Source organism: Callorhinus ursinus, unplaced genomic scaffold, assembly GCF_003265705.2.
Source record: "Callorhinus ursinus isolate GAN/ISIS: 27379988/994484 unplaced genomic scaffold, GSC_fseal_2.0 scaffold2, whole genome shotgun sequence".
In the NCBI taxonomy this organism is placed as follows: domain Eukaryota; kingdom Metazoa; phylum Chordata; class Mammalia; order Carnivora; family Otariidae; genus Callorhinus; species Callorhinus ursinus.
The window spans coordinates 30,459,782-30,478,530 of record NW_027397064.1 but is presented as its reverse complement, the minus strand read 5'-3'; the positions used below and the strand labels follow the sequence as shown (position 1 = coordinate 30,478,530).

The 18,749-nt window shown below is 38.1% G+C and overlaps 1 protein-coding gene and 1 pseudogene across 5 annotated transcripts in view; both read right to left on the bottom strand.

Moving 5' to 3' along the window:
• RAPH1 (Ras association (RalGDS/AF-6) and pleckstrin homology domains 1) overlaps positions 1–16,830 on the bottom strand; it is an 84,225-nt gene extending 67,395 nt beyond the window's left edge. For 3 of the 5 annotated variants that reach the window (XM_073879705.1, XM_073879709.1, XM_073879712.1), the window contains exon 1: positions 16,514–16,830. The gene's annotated coding sequence lies outside the window, so the exon portion shown is untranslated. The remainder of the gene's footprint in view (positions 1–16,513) is intronic. The other 2 variants (XM_073879714.1, XM_073879718.1) reach the window with 2 other exon arrangements.
• On the bottom strand, positions 11,279–12,145 carry LOC112839884 (polyubiquitin-like; annotated as a pseudogene).
• Positions 16,831–18,749: the final 1,919 nt, after the last annotated feature.

Genomic DNA, 18,749 nt, shown 5'->3' with positions numbered 1-18,749 from the left:
CACAAAACAAGTCTCAACAAATTAAAAAAAGCTGCAGTCATATCATGCATCTTTTCTCACCACAACGCTATAAAACTAGAAATCAACCACAAGAAAAAAATCTGGAAACAGCACAAATACATGGAGGTTAAATAACATGCTACTAAACAATGAACGGGTTAACCAAGAAATCAAAGAAATCAAAAATTACACAGAAACAAATGAAAATGAAAACACAATGGTCCAAAATCTTTGGGATGCAGCAAAAGTGGTTCTAAGGAGGAAGATTATAGCAATACAGGCCTACCTCAAGAAGCAAGAAAAATCTCAAACAATTTGACCTTACACTTTAAAGAGCTAGTAAAAGAAGAACAAACAAAACCCAAAACCAGTAAAAGTAAGGAAATAATAAAGGTTAGAGCAGAAATAAATGATACAGAAACTAAAGAAACAACAGAACAGGTCAATGAAACCAGGAACTGGTTTTTTGAAAAGACCAACAAAATTGATAAACCTCTAGCCACACTCATCAAAACAACAAAATCACTAAGAGGAGAAATAACAACCAACACCAACTGTAAGAGAATATTACGAAAATCTATATACCAATAAATTGTACAACTTAGAAGAAATGGATCAATTCTTAGAAACATATAACCTACCAAAGCTAAAACAGGAATAGAAAATTTCAACAGACCAATTACAAATACTGAAATTCATTCAGTAATCAAAAAACTCCCAACAAACCAAAGTCTAGGACCAGACACCTTCACAGGCAAATTCTAGCAAACATTTAAAGAAGAGTTAATACCTATTCTTCTCAAACTATTCCAAAAAATAGAAAAGAAAACTTCCAAATTCATTCTATGAGGCCAGTTTCATCCTGATACCAAAACCATATAAATACACCACAAAAAAGACAACTACAGACCAATCTCTCTCATGAATATAGATACAAAAATCCTCAAGAAAATATTAGCAAACCGAATCCAACAATATATTAAAAAAAATCACCTGCCATGATCAAGTGGGACTTATTCCCAGGATACAAGTGTGGTTCAATATTTGCAAAAACAATGAAAGTGATACAATCAATATGAGAAAGGATAAAAACCACACGATCATTTCAAAGGATGCAGAAAAAGCATTTGACAAAGTACAACATCCCTTTATGATAAAAAAACCTCTGCAAAGTAGGTCTAGAGAGAACACACCTCAACATAATAAAGGCCTTATATGAAAAACCCACAGCAAACATTATACTCAATGGTGAAAAACTGAGAGCTTTTCCTCTAAAGTCAGGAACAAGACAAGGATTTACAATCTCACTACTTTTATTCAACATAGAATTGAATCCCTAGCTGCAGCAATTAGACAACATAAAAGGAAATTTAAAAAAAGAAAGAAATAAAAGGCATCCAAACTGGTAAGGAGAAGTAAAACTCTTAATATTTGCAGATGACATATAATATATATGGAAAAACCTAGACTCCACCAAAAAACTACTAGAACTGCTAAATGAATTCAGTAAAGTTGCAGATAAAAAATCGATATACAGAAATCTGTTGCATTCCTATACACTAATAATGAAGCAGTAGAAAATGAAACTAAGAAAACATCCCATTTACAATTGCACCAAAAATGATAAGATACCTAGAAATAAATTTAACCAGAGGTGAAAGATATGTACTCTGAAAATTATAAAATACTGATGAAAGAAATTCAAGAAAACACTAAGAAATGGAAAAAGACATTCCATGCACATAGGTTGGGAGAACAAATGTTGTTAAAATGTCTATACTACCCAAAGCAATCTACAGATTTAATGCAATTCCTATCAAAATACCAAAAGCAGTTTTCACAGAACTAGAACAATCCTAAAATTTGATTGTAATCAAAGGACCCTTAACAGCCAAAGCAATCTTGAAAAAGAAAAAGACTGGAGGTATCACAATCCCAGATTTCAAATTACATTACAAAGTGGTAGTAATTAAAACAGTATGGTACTAGCGTAAAAACACATAGATCAATGGAATAGAATAGAAAACCCAGAAACAAGCCTACAATTATATGGTCAATTAATCTTCAACAAAGCAGGAAAGAATATCCAATAGGAAAGTGACTATCTCTTCAACAAGTGGTGTTGGGAAAACTGAACAACTACATGCAAAAGAATGAAACTGGACCACTTTCTTACAGCATACAGGAAAATAAACTCAAAATGGATTAAAGATCTAAATGTGAGACCTGAAACCTGAAAGGAGAGCACAGGCAGTAATTTTTCCGACATCAGCTGTAGCAACATCTTTCTAGATATTGTCTCCTGAGGCAAGGGAAATAAAAGCAAAAATAAACTATTGGAACTTCATCAAAATGTAAAGTTTTTGCACAGTGAAGGATACAATCAACAAAACTAAAAGGCAACCTACAGAATGGGAGACTATATTTGCAAATGACATCTAATAAAGGACTAGTATCCAAAATGTATAAGGAACTGATACAACAGCCAAAAAAACAAATAACCCAATTAAAAAATGGGCAGAAGACATGAACAGACATTTCTCCAAAGACAACATCCAGATGGCCAACACACACATGAAAAGATGCTCAACATCACTCATCAACAGGGAAATACAAAAGAAAACTACAATGAGATATCACCTCACACCTGTCAGTATAGCTAAAATTAAAAATACAAGAAACAAGTGTTGGTGAGGATGTGGAGAAAAAGGAACCCTCTTGCACTATTGGTGGGAATGCAAACTGGTGCAGCCACTGTAGGTTCCTCAAAAAATTAAAAATAGGACTACCCTATAAGCCAGTAATTACATTACTGGGTATTTACCCCCAAAATACAAAAACACTAATTCAAAGGGATACATACACCCCTGTATTTATTGCAGCGTCATTTACAATAGCCAAACTATGGAAGCAGTCTAAATGTCCATCGAATGATGAATGGATAAAGAAGAATGATGAATGGTATATACATGCAATGGAATATTATATAGCCATAAAAAAGAATGAAATATTGCCATTTGCAACAACATGGATAGAGCTAGGGAGTATAATGCTAAGCAAAATAAGTCAGTCAGAGGAAGTCAAATACCATATGATTTCACTCATATGTGGAATTTAAGTAACAAAACAAACAAGGTGTTCCAAGCAAACTCTTAGGTTAAAAAGTTAGCTTTCCTTTTCAGTTAAAAATAAAGCCAGATTTGGGTTTCTCTATAATAAAAAAAGAATACCAATTTAGGATAGCTGTTACCTGCATGCTTCTCTCTCAGAAAACCAGAAAGAACAAAGCTTAATTACTATTTGAGAATATTAACAATTCGAAGTTCAAGCAGAATTAACTCTACTTATTTGTACTAAAAAAAAAGTCATTTTCACCTAAGAATATTACCTTTTTTTTTAAAGATTTTATTTATTTATTTGATAGCGACACAGCAAGAGAGGGAACACAAGCAGGGGGAGTGGAAGAGGGAGAAGCAGGCTTCCAGTGGAGCAGGGAGCCCGATGCTGGGCTTGATCCCAGGACCCTGGGATCATGACCTGAGCAGACGCTTAACTACTGAGCCACCCAGGAGCCCCAAAAAGATTACTACTTTTTAACAAGAAATAATACTGTTCATTCAACAAATGCTTAATGAAATACTACCATGAATTGGGCACTGTGCTGATAAGTTACAGGGAATACAGCTATTTAAAGGGTTAAATATGGTCCCTGCCCTCAGGCAATTTTATTAAAATCTCCAACAATAGAACAGAATTTTTATGTCATTTATATATTTTAAGATTTTTGTTCATTTATTTGACAGAGAGAGAGACAGTGAGAGAGGGAACACAAGCAGGGGAAGTGGGAGAGGGAGAAGCAGGCTTCCCGCTGAGCAGGGAGCCCGATGTGGGGCTCGATCCCAGGACCCTGCGATCATGACCTGAGCTGAAGGCAGACACTTAATGACTAAGCCACCCAGGCCCACCATTTATAGTTTTTATTTTAAAATTAATGCACCTACATGTTACAGTATTTTAAATTAGATGTTTTCATTTTACACAGACATAAACACACACACACACACACACACACACACACACACACGGTGGGGGGGGCAGTTAAAGAAGACAAATTTTGTAATAAGGATACATTCAACATTTCCAGAATAATTTCTACTCTTTTGTCATAAGCATTCATCAAATAGCTGTTATAGCTGATACTGTATTTTTACTTGACCATACATGATTACAAAAAATTAAATCATGTTCTCCCAAAAAGCTTACTGGAAGTAAAATCAGTCATGGGTTCTATTAGCAAATAATCATCTAAATTATCTACATCGATGTCATAACATAGAAGTTAATATATTTTAGGCAATTCTTCAGTATGACAGTTTCATAGCTAAGATAGCTAATATATCTTTAGAGAAAATACTTTTACACCACTGTCAATAAACATAAACAATGCTGTTATTTAAAACTCTTTAAAAGCTTTGGTTTGTAAATGTTGAAAACAGAGATAACCTACAACCCAGCAATTGCACTACTAGGTATTTACCCCAAAGATACAAATGTAGTGATCCAAAGGGGCAACTGCACCCCAATGTTTATAGCAGCAATGTCCACTGTAGGCAAACTATGGAAAGAGCCCAGATGTCCATCGACAGATGAATGGATAAAGAAGATATGTATGTGTGTATGTATGTATGTGTGTGTGTGTGTGTATACACACACACATATATATGTGTGATGGAATATTACTCAGTCATCAAAAAAAATAAAATCTTGCCCTCTGCAACAACGTGGATAGAATTAGAGGGTATTATGCTAAACGAAATAAGTCAATCAGAGAAAGACAATTATCATATGGTATCACTGATATGTGGAATTTAAGAAACAAAACTGAGGATCATAGGGGAAGGGAGGGAAAAATAAAACGAGGAAATTTGAGAGGGAGACAAACCATAAGAGACTCTTAATCATAGGAAACAAACTGAGGGTTGGTGGAGGGGAGGCAGGGTGGGGAGATGGGGTAACTGGGTGATGGACACTAAGGAGGGCACATGATATAATCAGCACTGGATGTTATGTAAGTGATGAATCACTATAACTGATAAGAACAGATACTAGATCTTAGCCAAAAGGCTGAGAAGTGATAAAAAATTAGTTTATTTTAAAATGAAATTCAAAACATGAACAAAGATAGTGAACAAATATGTTCATCAAAGACAAATATTTTTTAAAAACAAAATGGGGGAAAACAGGGGGAGGGGGAGGGCAACTAAATATCCTACAAGAATAAAACCCAGTAAATTGGGGGTGTGTTTTATGTCCGTTCTGGGTTATAACGCAGGTGTTGTAAATTATTCATAAAGCATTTAATGCATGGGAAAATGCCAGGGATGTAACTTTAAATGAAAGAAGCAAAACTAAACTGTGCATATAATAATGAGCTATATAAGTACACACAAAGATGAGAAAATATACCAAAAATTTAAACTGGTCATTTCTGGGTGGTAGGACTGTGCTTTATTTTCTTTTTACATCTCTAAATGTTGCATATTTTCATTATTATTATTATTGAAGGGGGGGAGAGGCAAAACTGCAAACTCAAAATCCTCTGGCAAAAACTTATGCCCCAATTAAACTGATAAGATTCTGCCTTACTTCTGATTCCAAAGTACTGGATTATATTAACAACGATAAGCCTCTTTAAGTATTAATATTCGCAACCATACAAGCCAAAAGAATTATTCCAATAACTATATAGCTGTAAATTTCTACTTTAATGTTTCTAGTTATCTTTAATCTCCTCTATTTCTAGTACTGTCACATCAAAATATATGAACACTTCATCTATGCATTAGATAAGGTTATCATATGGAAAATCTCCATACCAAATCTTAATTTGTATCATAAAAATAAGCATGTGTAAATAACAATTTAGCTGTAAGAAACTACACAAATAGGGCAGCATGCAATGTTCACATAACATATTCCATGGCAACTGAAAAATAGAAAATACTGTTGAGAGAAATTAAAGACCTAAATAAATGGGTAGACACACCATATTAATGGACTGGAAAATGCAATACTTTGTATGTCAATTGTCCCCATATTGAACTAAGTATTCACTATGTAACTAAGTATTCACTAAGTAATTATAACCTATATCTGATTCTAAAATTTAGATGGAAAAGCAAATGAACTAGAACAGCCATAAACAATCTGATAAAAAGACCTTGTGGTAAGCCACCTGCCTTCAAGACTCACTATAAAGCTAAGTAATCAAGACAATTTAGTAATGGCAAAAGAACTGAGAATTACATCAATGTAACACAACGGACAGTCCAGAAATAGACTCATTTTTATATTGTCAAATGATTTTCAACAAGGATGTCAAAGTAGGTAAGAAGGAAAGGAAAGGTTTTGTTTTTCTAGCTTTACTGAGATATAGTGGACAAATTAAAGTACAAAGCATTTTTTAACAAATGATGTTGGAACAGATATAAATATTGGGGGCAGGGGAGCCTTGACTTCATCACCACAGCATAAACAAAAATTAATTCAAAATGGATCACAGACTGAAATGTAAAGGCAAAAATTATAAAGCTCCTAGGAGAAAAGATAAGAAGATACCTTTTGCAAATTTAGTGTAGGCAAAGATTTATTAGGACAGAAAACACTAAACCACAAAAGTAAAAACAGTTTGATGAAATCCAATATAAGAACTTCTGCTCTTTGAAAGGCACCATTAAAAAAAACAAAGAGGCAAGCTACAGACTAAGAGAAAATATTCATAAATATATGATAAAGGACTTATAGAGACTATATGAAGACTTGCTACAAATAAATAATAAAAAAGGTAAACCAATGTTTAAAATGGGCAAAAGACTTTTAGTCACTTCCCAAAGGGCTAATATGAACCTGGAAAATTGCTCAACATTACTAGCAATCAGGAAAATGCAAATTAAAACTACAATGAGATACCACTACATATACATTACAGTGGCAAGTACTGTTGAATATATAAAGTGATAAAATTTTGGGTAAGTTTGCCAGTTTCTTAAAAAATTAAAAATACACCTACCCTGTATCACCCAGCATGTCCTCACAGGTATTTATCCAAGAGAAATAAAAACATATATCCATGAAGAGACTTGTACACAAATGTCATAGCAGCTTTGTAAGCCAGAAATGGAAGCAGCCCCAATATCTATCGACAGGTGAATGGATAAACAAGTAACAATATGGAACAATCTAAAAATCATTACTCTGCCTGAAAATAAGCCAGATTACAGGGAGAGGGAGAGATATTGTTGGGGGGGAGAACACTGAATGATGCCATATATAAAATTCTAGTTGATACAATCAACTAATACAAAGTTATAGAAAAGGCAAAATTTACCTGTGGTTGCAGTTGCTTCTAGGATGGGGAGAAGTAGAGAGAGTGGGGAAAGGTAAAGGGTAGAGTCCTGGGAAATGTTCTATATGTCACTAGAAATATCTGGAAAAAAATGCTCACTATGAACATGGAAAAGTTATGTCTATCAAAACTAGTGAATAACTAAATTAAATGTTTAATGGGTACCTTTAATTCACCTTGAATAATTCCCAAAAGCATACTGCAAAATCCAAATTTAAGCTTCTGAAAAAAGCCAGAATTTCAATTGTGGTGAAGAATAAATTTTATTTAGGTTTCACCTTGCTGAAATTTATCTATTTTTCTTCCACGAATATCACTTTCTAATTAGTAAGAGAATGAGAATGTCTTGCCCCAAATGCTTTATTTTTAAGATGGGTTCATATAAGAGTATTATACACTATGAAATGGAACTTAATCTGAAAGACTCATTAATAGTAATTCAGTAAAATTGTACAGTGGTTTCCAAAATGGAGGTGATTGTACCCCAGGAGGTATGAGTGATGATCTATAGGATGTAAGAACATATTAGTTCTTTTTATATTTAATTTGTATTATAATACACATATGTATTTTAAGTTATACATAAGGTAATAGAACATATAGGTTTCCTTAATACACAAAATAACACTGGTATCTTCTCTATGGTCACCTGTCAATCACACATCACATAAAGTAGTCAAAGTATTCTGGTAATAAGCAATTCTAAGTATTCTGAGGAGACAGTGATAGTATTTGCTAGGTTCTTTTTAAATAATGAAATAAAGAACCCACGTTTTTTTGGAAGCTGCTACAAAGGACAGGTGTTCCAGAGAAGATACAGTTTCAACAGTAAATGTTTTCCTTATTGGAAACAATATTTTATGGGGGCACCTGGGTGGCTCAGTCAGTTGTGCATTGGACTCTTGATTTTGACTCAGGTCATGATCTCAGGGTAGTGAGATCAAGCCCCATGTTGGGCTCCATGCTGGGTCTGGAGCCTGCTTGAGATTCTCTCTCTCCCTCTGCACCCCCCACCTCCCTCTCTAAAAAAAACCCAAAAAACAAAAGACAATATTTTATGAAAAAAGTACATTATATAATCCTTCATGAAGCAGCTATTTTGACCTCAACAAAACAAAGTTGGGGGTGGGGAAGTAAGGTTTAATTTCAAAAGCAACCCTACTGAAGCAAAAGAGAAGCTGAAGAAGACTGCCAAGTGTTACAATATTTTATTGATGTAGTTGAGGAGTGACCATAGCATTTTGTACCAAACAGGTTTATTGGTTGTTTCATGGCAATTTAAAAAGAGGTGTCAAAAAGTTAAGCATTTATCTTTTACAAAAAGAGTCTAAATTTGCTGACTTTCTGTGGTGACTATTAGTAGTATGCTACCTAGCCATTGTTTTTAAAAACAAAAACCGGGGCGCCTAGGTGGCTCAGTCGTTAAGCGTCTGCCTTCGGCTCAGGTCACAATCACAGGGTTCTGGGTTCGAGCCCCACACTGGGCTCCCTGCTCAGCGGGAGGCCTGCTTCTTCCTCTCCCACTCCCCCTGCTTGTGTTCCCTCTCTCGCTGTGTCTCTCTCTGTCAAATAAATAAAATCTTTAAAAAACAAAAACAAAAAATTGGTTAATCTGTACCTGAAAAATAAATGAGGCATTTTAAAACTTGGTAAGAAAATAACTGTATTCCAAAAGAAAACAATGTGTGTCATCTTGAAATACTACACCTGATACTCTAAAAACAGAGAAACCATTTTCTAACTCTTTAAATGCTTTCCAAACACAGTTGTCTATGGATTTTAAACACATTTATTAAAAATCTATAAATGCAGGGGTGTCTGGGTGGCTTAGTCGGTTAGGTGGCTGCCTTGGGCTCAGGTCATGATCGAGCATCCTGGGATTGAGCCCCGCTTCACATCGGGCTCCCTGCTCAGCAGGGAGCCTGCTTCTCCCTCTCCCCCTGCTTGTGCTCTCTCTCTCTCAAATAAATAAAATCTGAAAAAAATACATATATATATAAAATACATAAATATATATTATGTTATATATATAAATACAAATCCTTACATTGGTTTGCACAGGAAAAGCAAACCTTACTAGCCAAATCTGCAAAATTGATGAATGGAGATTAAACAATGAGTGTTTCCATTAACAAAGCATAGCCAAATATATACTTACTCTTTTCGGGTGTATGTCCCTATGTGAGCTGTCTTTTAGTTAAGACAAACATTAAAACCAAGTACCTAATTAAACAGATTTAAGATCCAGACTTTGGAATTTCTGTATTTCCAATTAGTAAACCCAAGATTTTTCAAACATAACACAGCACATTCACTGCTCCTGCTTTAAAAAATATTTATTTTAAAAATTTAGAACAAAAAGGGTTTTGAGCCATTACTAACATGTATAAAGTACTTTATTCACAGATAAGGGGATCATTGATTCCCTTCACTAGTCTCTAAAGTCATTTGTTAAAATATGTAAGAAGCCAAATAAGTCAAGAAAGAATTATTTTTTATAAATAAAATTAACATTAATAGATTTTAGCGAATGCTTTCAGGAGATGTAATACCAACTGTAAATAATTCTTCAAATAATAGTTTTCATTAAAACCTTTTTATTGAATTTCTATTCTATTTAAGGGACTGAGAGGTATTTCAGATGAAGAAACATCCAATACTCCAAAATTCAGGGGGGATTTAAGACAGTACACAATTATCTACAACACAAGGCAAATCAAGTAAGGTCTAGAAAACTGAAGAAGAAAGCAATTAATTCTGCTTGGTGTCTAACAGCTTCACAAAGGAGGTGTATAATGTTGAGTCTCAAAGGGTAAGTGGGATTTTGACTGGAAAAATTAGGGAGAACAAAGCATGACTGAGAACCACGGATAGAGGCATGTCAAGCTGGGATACCTAAAGAATATACTGTATTTTCAAGATGCATTATTAGTTTTGCTGTCCTGACTTAGCTAACCCTTTTCTTCACATACCAAACTTAGCAAGATCCTTTTAAAGGTGTTTCCCAAAAAAGCATCTAATTCTTAAGTATGGTCACAAAACCTGATTTATTGCAATTTTATAATATTTGGGCCTACTTATTATGTTTACAGTTCTAATTTTATCCAGATTTACCATTCTTTACCAGGGGGCTTAAATTCTAAGTGTTACATAATGATAAGACATCAATTATGAACCTCCCAACCTTTTCTTCTCATGTAAAAGGATGGCTTACTTGTCCCTTCTTTTCCAAACCTAATCTCTTCACTTGTTTTGAAATCCCAATACCTTGTTCTTCTTCTTGGATTCTGCTCCCTTGATTACATTCTCTACTGATTCCTTTTATCCTGGCACTTAAACTGGCAACCTCTCTGTTTTGGAGGGGAGAATACCTAGCTGTTTGACTTCTCCATTACATCTAGCTCTGCCTAAAGCAGAGAAACAATATGTTTTAATATATATTATTGTTTATTAATATTTTATTAATAGCAAAATATATACTGTTTTAAAAGCCAATTTGTAAATCAGGAGTCATGTATTTTAAGATATCTGCCCTAAAGTAACAGCAATAAGAGCATGGGATGAAGTTTTAGATTATGTAATCTGGGGGTTTTCTAATATTTCCCGACAGAACTTTCCCAGATGAAATCTTTACATAGCATCTCAAATATGTAAAATTGACAAAAGTGCTGCTAATACTTTTCTATGTTCAAATATATTAATGTATTACCAACTCAAAGAGACAAATTAAGAATTAAGTATGTCAGTTACAGTCTTATAACAATCTAAGCAATCCATTTATTACTATGAAGCTTTGTTTTGATTTCACCTAGATAAGTGGTTCCAAGTAGGTAGTAGCTTTTGTAGTCTCAGGATATGCTTCAATTAAATTTATTCAAAAATTTTTTAAAATAAGAATTTTTTTCTTTCAAAATTGGTCTTGAACGTGTTATGGTTTTCAAGGTGTGGGCATGTTTTAACCATGGAACAATATCTTTATTAGTATTCTGAACAGCTGTTGAAAAATCCAGTGATTCAGCTATTACTGAAACTGGTCATTTCTAAGCTTAAATTGGGGCAAATGGCTAGAGTGCAAAGTAATGCCATCATTGGGCACTATGAATTCAAGACTAAAGAATCATCAGCCACCCCTCAGACGGAGAACCAGGTGCAGAGTTGACCCTTTCTGGATGTTGTAATGAGAAAAGTGAGGCCATCTTCCAGCTGCTTGCCTGCAAAGATGAGCCTCTGCTGGTCAGAGGGGATTGCCTTCTTTATCTTGGATCTTAGCCTTCACATTCTTGATGGTGTTACTGGATTCCACCTCCAGAGTGATAGTCTTGCCGGTCAGAGTCTTCACAAAGATCTGCATACCACCCCTCAGATGCAGGACCAGGTGCAGGGTTGACTCTTTCTGGATACTGAAATCGGAGAGTGCAGCGGCCATCTTCCAGCTGTTTGCCTCCAAAGATGAGCGTTTGCTGTTGTGTATGGCAGAGGGTAATGCCCTCCTATGCTGGATCTTGGCCTTCACATTTTCGATGACGTCACTAGGCTCCATCTCCAGGGCGATGGTCCTGCCAGTCAAGATCTTCATGAAGATTTGCATTTTAACCTGCTAGCGAATGCAAGGACACTGCACACCAACACAGATACCCGTCAATGCCAAATGCTTCTGAATTAAAATTTTTTATATATGTACATGAGGGTGCCAAGACCATTCACTGGAGAAAGAACAGTCCTTTCAGCAAATGGTGCTGACTAACTGAATACGCACATGTGAGAGGATGAAGCTGGACCCTTACTTAACACCATACATAATATTAACTCAAAATGGGTTAAAGACCTAAATATAAGAGATTAAACTATATATAAAACTCTAGAAAAAAAACCATAGGGGAAAAGCTTAATGACACTGGATTTGCCAATGATTTCTTGGACATGGCACCAAAAGCATAAGCAGCAAAAGAAAAAATACAGTGGACTTCATTAAAATGAAAAATTTCTGTACATCAAAAGATACCATCAACAGAATAAAAAGGCAACCCATGGAAATGGGAGACAGTATTTATATATCATGGATCTGATATGAACTTAATATCCAGAACATATAAGGAATTCCTACAACTCAACAACAAAAACAAACAACCCAATTTTAAAAACGGGCAAAGGACTTGGATAGACATTTCTACCAAAACAACAACAAAACCAAATGGTCAATAGGCACTTGAAAAAAATGCTCAATATCACTAATCATTAGAAAACTGCAAATCAAAACCACAATGAGATGCCACTGTATACTCATTAGGATGGCTATTATAAAATAAAATAAAACCCAGAAAATAAAGGTGTTGCTGAAGATGTGGAGAAACTGGAACGCTTGTGCATTGCTACTGGAGTGTTAAATGCTGCATCTGCTGTGGAAAACGGTACGGCAGTTCCTCAAAAATCAAATAGAATTACCGTATGATCCAGCAATTCCACTTCGGGGTATATACCCAAAAGAACTGAATGCAGGGACTCAAACAGGTATGTGTAGGACAATGTTCAGAGCAGCAAACATCTACAGATAAATTGTGGTTTATACACACAATAAAATAATATTCAGCCTTAAAAAAGGAATGAAATTCTGATTCATGCTACAACATGGATGAACTTTGAAGACATTATGCTAAGTGAAATAAGCCAAATACCAAAGAACAAATATTGCACGATTCTACTTATATGAAGTCTAGAATAGTCAAATTCATAAAAACGGGAAGTAGAAAAGTGATTACCAGGAGCTAGAGGGGGAGGCAGTGCAGAGTTATTATTTAATGAGTAATTTCAGTTTGGAATGATGAAAAAGTTCTGAAGATAGTGATGATGGTTTGCACAACTTTGTGAATGTACTTAACACCACTGAAATGTGCACTTAAAAATGATTGAAATGGTAAATTTCATGTTGTATATTTTACAATAAAAAAAGTGTGTGTGCTATTTATTTTATTATGGTGGCAGTATAAAAATGTGCTTAAGAATACAAGCTTAAGAATTATGCTGCCTGGCTTCAAACCCAACTATGTCACTTTACAACTCTGTAGTCTGTGCCTGTCTGCTCAGACAGTAACACAACCTACTTCATAGAATTACGGCAAGAATTAAATAAATTTTACACGTAAAGCATTTAAAACAAGGTATGTCATTTAGTAGTCACAATACATTTTCAATGAGATTTAAGTGAAACTTTTATAGAAACTTGAAGCTCCTCCTCAAAATTCCAGAGTTCAGTAAAACACTGAAAACCAGTGATCTAATCCAAATTTCTCATTTTACAGGTAAAGGAATTGAGAATCCAAGATAAGAGATTTGCCTGAGGTCACATATCTTGTTTTGCTAATATTAATTTTCCTAAGAGTTTGGGATTAACAATACTAATGCTGACACTGAGCTACTTCAGAACCAAGGCAAACCCATGAGATTCTATAGAATCTATGAATAGTGTGAAATCATCCACCACGCTAATCTTTATTTTCTTGTTAATTTTTTTTTTTTTTTTTTTTTTTTTTAGAGAGAGGAGAGGGAGAGAGAGAGAATCTTATGCAGGCTCCATGCCCAGCGTGGAGCCTGCTCTCATGACCCTACGATCATGACCTGAGCAGAAATCAAGAGTCCGACACTTAACTGAGCCACCCAGGTGCCCCCCACCATGCTAATCTAGAAAATACAGTAATTATGAAAACCAAAGGATAGCAAAACCATAAGTCATTCTAATTATCCTCAAAGACATGGTTAAAAACACCTCTTCAGAGAATAAAATATTAGTTAAAATATCAGTGAAAACAAATTATATCAGTTTTAAATTAAACCAGAGTTTGAAGCTCACTACACCACTTTTAGCCAGTTACTTACTATATAATCTTAATGAGACCTCTGAATCTGAAAAATCAGCTGCTTTTTCCTACCAAATAGAGCTAATATTCATCATGAGGAGACATCTACAAATAATTATTTATTAAATTCAAACAGAAGAGAGCGGCAGTCCAAATAACACAAAATGTCTAATCCCCAAAAAATCATGTATTAAAGCTTTGTAGACATTTTGGTACTGACTTGAATAGGGCTAGATCTGGTTTCTGGGAAATTCACAACACAAAAAGCAAAATAACAGAGATAGTCTTTGAAGGTCAGGCTCAACAAGAGCTAAAAAGCTTTTGAGTATCTCTATTTTGCCCTTCCTCCATTGGTCTTACTCAACTGGGCTCTCAAAGGATAGTACCACCTCCGCTTGGACTGTCCTCCCCATCCACATCAATTGAAATCCTACCCCTTCTTCTTCTTCTTCTTCTTTTTTTTAATCCTACCCATTCTTAAAGGTTCCACTTAAATCCCTCAGCTTCCATGCTCCCAATCTAGAATTAATCTCTCCTCTTTGCTCCCCTATTTTGTAACTTTACTCCAACATTTTAAATATGTAATGTGTTGCATTACAATTACTAGTTACTTCTTCCCTCACCTTACCCCCAGGAAAATCCCAAGAGCAGTAGGCTAGGGAAGAAAGGAAACATTTGCTAACACCTCAGAACCCTGAGAGGTGCTAGGCATTTTGCATACATTATCTCATTTAATCTGTTTGACAACCACCCGGGGAGGTAAACAGGTGGTGTTATTCCCATTTTACTGATAGAAAAGTACTGTTGAGAGTTAATAGCTTAGCTGTCACACTGCTAGCCAATTCCAGGGTTTATGGAGCCTCTGGTTTGCCTGGCTTCAAAAAAGGAGCTCTTTCCACCACCACTCCATGCTGCAGGTCTTGTCCAATTTGTGTCCCCCACTCTAACAGACAGTAGGTATTCCATAAAGATTCGTCGGATTTAATATTCCTATGAGATCACTACCACCTTTTTTTTTTTTTAAAGATTTTATTTAATTGACACAGAGAGAGAGAGACAGCGAGAGAGGGAACACAAGCAGGGGGAGTGGGAGAGGGAGAAGCAGGCTTCCCGCGGAGCAGGGAGCCCGATGCGGGGCTCGATCCCAGGACCCTGGGATCACGACCTGAGCCGAAGGCAGACACTTAACCAACTGAGCCACCCAGGCGCCCCCACTTTTTTAATAACCCTTTTAATAACCCGTTCACGCCCTATCCCTAGCCCGTTACCTTTACGGTTCCCATACAGCAGATTTTACAGACACACAGGCAGCTCTCCACATCTCCGAGAGAAAGGCTGCAGACACATCAACCCTTACTGGGAGGTGAAGTGAAAAATCTTTCAATTCTCCCAGATTTCCCCAACCGCTCTTCCCACAGAATATAAGAAACCCTCCACACACGAGACATTTGATGCGACGCTTATACCCTTCCAACAAGCTCTTATTTCATACTAAGCAACGTCTTCGTGCTTACAAGCAGTTAAGGCTAATGCGGTTCCCAGCTCACACTGTGGGGACACCCCGAGACACTGTCTGAATAAGAAAACCACATCTTTCAGACTGTCTTAAAATGAAGGCATCCTAACACTATTACACGGCCTCCCTCCCCTCCTCATCCCCCCCCCCCCCATGAACTGCAGTTTGGATTTCCGGCGGGAATGCACACAGACACAGCAAGATGAGAGGGGTTCAAAGGCAAGGGAGCAATTACTTAGCCTGCTTAATTAGAAGACGCAGAAGGCGCCCCGCATTTCTAGATCTCTGCACTGAATTTATTTATGAAAGGTGGGGGGCACCGAAGCCCGAGGAATCCAGACACCGAATCACTGCTTTCTGCGGCTAATCGGGGACAGTCCTTTCCTCCTCGCGGTCCCGGGCCACCAGCACCCGGTGCCGGGTCCAAGCCCAACCGCACCCTCCCCAGGCGGTCCTGTATCTCATTGTCTCCCTCCGTCGCTGCCCCCAGGGACGCAGGGGGGGTGGCCAGCCCTGGCCCCACCGACCCCCACCTACCCGCCGCCGCCTCGCTGGGCGTGGTCCAACGAGCCCGGCCCCGGCCCGGCAGCGACCCCGCCCCAGGCTCGGGCACCCGCCCGCACCGCGCCCGGATGGCAGGGCCGGGCGCCGGGAAAATGGAGGCGGGAGCCGCGGCAGCGCCTCACAGTCCGCGCCCGGCCGGCCTCTCCGCCCGCCTCGAGGGCGAGGCTGAGCACTCACCGCGGCAGCTGCTCGATCCTCCAGCGGCCCAGGGCTGGGCAGCCGCCGCTCCCGCCGCCGCCGCCGCCGCCGCCTCAGGCGCGGCGCTCCTTCCCCGGAGACGCCGTGAGCGCCCGCAGCTCCCGCGCCGCGCGCACCGTGACTGACTGACTGACTGACTGACCGACCGACCGGGCGGCGGCGGCGGGGGCGGGGCGGGAGCGTGCAGCAGGCGGGGCGGCCGCAGCGCCCAGCGGTGGCCGATCCGAGGGCGGCCGCGTCCGGCCGAGACGCAGAAGGCGGAGCTGAGGGCCCGGCGGCGGACTTGCGGACCGACTCGCGCCCGGCCGCTCGCTGCCCCCCCCCCCCCCCCGCCAACCACCCACCTCCGGCGCAGGCGGCCGCGCCCCCCCCTCCCGGGCGTCCGCCCCCCGCCCGCGCCCCCCGCCCGCGCCCCCTTGCCCGCCCTGCCCTCACCCTCCTTCAGGCGCCGGACCGCACCCAGACGGGGCTGTCCGCGGTGCTCCGCCTTTCCTCCGCGCGCGCCTGTAAACCGCCTCCAGGAACCAGTGAATCAGAGAATGAATGAGCGAGGAAGGAAAATCCCGGTGCTGTCCCACCCCCTGCTCGCCTTTCGTTGGACGCAGGCCCAGTGGCCTCTGTCCCAGGGCCATGGGACTCCCAGCAGCATCGAGCAGATCTGTCAAGGACCTGTATGCATGCACCTATATGTCATTCATGTATTCAAAGACCCCAGCAACACATCAGATGTCTTAGGCGCTTAAAGGACCATTGTCGTTGCAGTCTATGAGGCCTTTTTTTTTTTAGGAAAACCCATTTTGGCCGACAACTCTCCGTATTTTCATGCACTATATTGAGAAGATTTTTAAAATTGGACATTTCCATTATCTTTAATTACTTTTTACCTTAGAAATTTGCTTATTTTGCGTTCTTAATTTGTCACCCCCTTACTGAAATTGTTTAGGAATAAGGTTTTGGCATTTTTCTTGATGGCATTTTTCTCAAGCTCTAAATTTCTGATACAGCTTATTTTGATGTAGGCTTGACTTAGACTTCTAAGTTTTAATCTTAAGTTTTTATATCTTTATTATGACCTCCTAAAGTTGATCAAAGGAAAAAAATAGAATTAAATCATTTTTGCCTGGCTCCATGCAAAGCAAGTTTATTGACAGCAGTAAAACAACTGACCAGTCGGAAGTGTTAACTGGAATTAGTTGCAGTGAACATTCCTTTATCATGTCTTCCCGTTTGCTTGCTAAGTAAGAGTATCTGCAACTTGAATTTTCACAGATAAAGAATTGACTGTACATTTCTGACACCTGGGCTCCCTAAGAACCAGAGTGTTCGTGTCCTGGTTTGGTTAATTACATCCCTTTTTTCAGATATTCTTGAGGATTTTAAAATGGTTCCAGTCTTTTTGCACAATCTGTTCCAAACTGGTACACAATCCGTTTCAGACTGGTATTCAGAACCATACGATACAGTTACTAGCTGTATTTCACTCTTGAGATATTTGTACTTTGGAAACGTAACTGCGCTTTTGCATTTAAGTTTTGTAGGTGCTTAAATATACTTGTGTAGAATACTGTAATCTCATAAATGAAGATGGTGCTGCTGACCAATTCCTTGCCTTCTGTTCCTTTCTTGTGGAATTCATCATTTGTTACCTCTAATTATAATTATTTCAGTAAGTTATCACCTTCCCTAATGAATGTAATACAACAGTTTACTTATTCTTATATCTTCCATAATACTAGCATGGTACCTACAATAAATATTTTTAAATTAACAAATGCAAACATTCTGATAAGTGATAATTCATACATATCTGTCTTTAGCCTTTCATCCCATTTCCCTCATGACCAGGTTTATTGAGATTATACACACCTGAGTGCCAGACCTAATAAATCTCTATTGTCATCAAATACTATTACCAGGCTGAGTGATACTATACAAGGAAGATACTCCTCTCGTTGAACTTCCTTTAAAAAATAGATTATTGAGCGCTTTTTAGATAGCGTTTATAGTCAAGTATCTTTCCTCCCAGGGCTTAGGTTGGTCAAGGCTAGTAAGAAAGAAAAACAAAACAAAACAAAAGTCACTTTCAGCCATTGAGGAAAGTAAGCAAGTTCTCATCATTTCCTTTAAACCATGAAACCATTCATTCATTTAACAAGGATTTATTGAGTTCTAACTAAGGCCTAGGAATACAAAGGCAAGAAAGACATGGCAAGGT